At 61.7% G+C, this 2,500-nt stretch overlaps 3 non-coding genes across 3 annotated transcripts in view; all 3 read right to left on the reverse strand.

The window, feature by feature from the left end:
* Positions 1-1,210, reverse strand: part of LOC145916591 (large subunit ribosomal RNA) — a 3,686-nt gene extending 2,476 nt beyond the window's left edge. The window contains exon 1 of the ribosomal RNA XR_014404784.1: positions 1-1,210. This exon is cut by the window's left edge and continues 2,476 nt beyond it. This is a non-coding gene — a ribosomal RNA (large subunit ribosomal RNA).
* A 244-nt stretch (positions 1,211-1,454) lies between these two features.
* LOC145916612 (5.8S ribosomal RNA) lies at positions 1,455-1,608 on the reverse strand. Its single transcript, XR_014404799.1, has one exon. It is a non-coding gene; the product is annotated as a 5.8S ribosomal RNA (ribosomal RNA).
* Positions 1,609-1,867: 259 nt separating this feature from the next.
* Positions 1,868-2,500, reverse strand: part of LOC145916616 (small subunit ribosomal RNA) — a 1,824-nt gene continuing 1,191 nt past the window's right edge. Inside the window, exon 1 of the ribosomal RNA XR_014404803.1 lies at positions 1,868-2,500. This exon is cut by the window's right edge and continues 1,191 nt beyond it. This is a non-coding gene — a ribosomal RNA (small subunit ribosomal RNA).

Consider the following 2,500-nt stretch of genomic DNA (forward strand, 5'->3'; position numbering starts at 1 on the left):
ATAAAACTGCGACCACCGAGCGCCAGCTATCCTGAGGGAAACTTCGGAGGGAACCAGCTACTAGATGGTTCGATTAGTCTTTCGCCCCTATACCCAAATTTGACGATCGATTTGCACGTCAGAATCGCTACGGTCCTCCACCAGAGTTTCCTCTGGCTTCAACCTCCTCAGGCATAGTTCACCATCTTTCGGGTCCCAACGCGCACGCTCTCGCTCGACCTCTCCGGCAGAGCGGACGAGATCGGCCGGTGATGCGGCCGTCCAGAGAGACGGCATCTCACCTCCGCCGGACCGCGCCGACATTCACTTTCACTGCGCCCATGGGTTTCGCACTGCCCCGTGGCTCGCGCGCACGTTAGACTCCTTGGTCCGTGTTTCAAGACGGGTCGGGAAGGTGGCTGACGTTAGCCGCGGACCCCGTGCGTCTCGCGCGGCGCTGCCCACCCGCAACCGACACGCCGCAACTGGGCACTGAGCACAGTCCCCAACCGGCGACGCACCGGCTCGGACGGGACGCCCGGCCCACGAAGGGCAGACGCGGCGATCCCTCCTCGCCCGGGCGACGGGCCGACGTGTCCGCGCGCCTATAACACCCACCCGGGGGCGGGCTACCTTGCGCGCGGCCTTCTCGCCGCCTCCCAGACGGTCGCGGCCTTCGCACGGCGCTAGTGCGCTGGAGCTGCTCGGAGGACAGCGCGAACGACGGGCCGCAAGGCTCCGCACGCCCACACGCTCCGCTCGGCTTCAGCTGAAAGCGTCGCGCGACTCGACAGGCCCTCCCGTTTGCCTCTCGACGGTTTCACGTACTCTTTAACTCTCTCTTCAAAGTGCTTTTCAACTTTCCCTCACGGTACTTGTTCGCTATCGGTCTCGCGACAGTATTTAGCCTTAGATGGAGTTTACCACCCGCTTTGGGCTGCATTCCCAAACAACCCGACTCTGGGAAGACGCAGAGCGCGCGCCCTCGCCGCCACCATGGGCCTGACACCCGCACCGGGACGAGGCCTCGATCAGAAGAACGCGGGCGGCGAACGACGTACGCGCAGCGAATTCCTTACGCCACAATTCCACGCGCCGCAGAGGCGCGCGGATTCGGCGATGGGCACTTCCCACTTCACTCGCCGTTACTGGGGGAATCCTCGTTAGTTTCTTTTCCTCCGCTTAGTAATATGCTTAAATTCAGCGGGTAGCCTCGTCCGACCTCAGGCCGATAATCCAGTGCCTCGTTTGCGAGAGACACGCGCGCGCCACCGAAGCTCGTGCGAGCGCCGCGCCCGAACGCGAGCCGTGCTGCTCCGGGCCGGGATCCTCTTCGAGGCCGACTCGTAACGAGACGCACGCCGCGTTCGGTTTCGCGCGCTGACACTGCGTTCGTGCTGTCCTGGGCGGGACGACCGTGGCAACGGCCGACACCGCACCGGCCCGACGCGTCGCCGCGCGGGAACGTTACAACGCGACCCTGAGGCGGGCGTGGCGCCGGGATTGACCCGGTGCCGCAATTTGCGTTCAGAACGTCGATGCTCAATGTGTCCTGCAATTCACATTAATTCACGCAGCTAGCTGCGTCCTTCATCGACTCGCGAGCCGAGTGATCCACCGCCAAGAGCCCTCCGTGACTTCGTCAGTTGGACAAGCGCGACCCAGCCGGATTGCACAGTCGAAAAAGCGGTGGCCGAGCGGTCGCCAGCCGTAGGCGACGCATGAAGCCAGCCTGGCACATGGCCACGGCACTCGGCGCAGAACGAAACAGGGTGACCGAAGTGCAATCGCGTGCGCCTCAACAGCGACGAAGGGCGTGCGCGGCCGCCAAGATACGGAGCCTTCTCCACCTGTCGAACGCACGACCACTCGATCGGCGATCGGCCGGTAATGATCCTTCCGCAGGTTCACCTACGGAAACCTTGTTACGACTTTTACTTCCTCTAAATGATCAAGTTAGATCGTCTTCTCGGACGCCGGCGCGGCCGTTGCCGAACGCGCCAGGTCCAATCGGAGGACCTCACTAAACCATTCAATCGGTAGTAGCGACGGGCGGTGTGTACAAAGGGCAGGGACGTAATCAACGCGAGCTGATGACTCGCGCTTACTGGGCATTCCTCGTTCAAGGGAAACAATTGCAATTCCCTATCCCTAGCACGACCGGGGTTCAGCGGGTTACCCGGACCTTCCGGCCTAGGCGGCGACACGCTGATCCGGTCAGTGTAGCGCGCGTGCGGCCCCGAACATCTAAGGGCATCACAGACCTGTTATTGCTCAATCTCGTGTGGCTAAGCGCCACTAGTCCCTCTAAGAAGTTCAACGCCGACCGATAGGGTCGCGTAACTAGTTAGCAAGCCAGAGTCTCGTTCGTTATCGGAATTAACCAGACAAATCGCTCCACCAACTAAGAACGGCCATGCACCACCACCCACAGAATCAAGAAAGAGCTCTCAATCTGTCAATCCTCACTGTGTCCGGGCCGGGTGAGATTCCCCGTGTTGAGTCAAATTAAGCCGCAGGC

This window comes from Ascidia mentula (genome assembly GCF_947561715.1).
Source record: "Ascidia mentula chromosome 2 unlocalized genomic scaffold, kaAscMent1.1 SUPER_2_unloc_7, whole genome shotgun sequence".
Classification (NCBI taxonomy): Eukaryota; Metazoa; Chordata; class Ascidiacea; order Phlebobranchia; family Ascidiidae; genus Ascidia; species Ascidia mentula.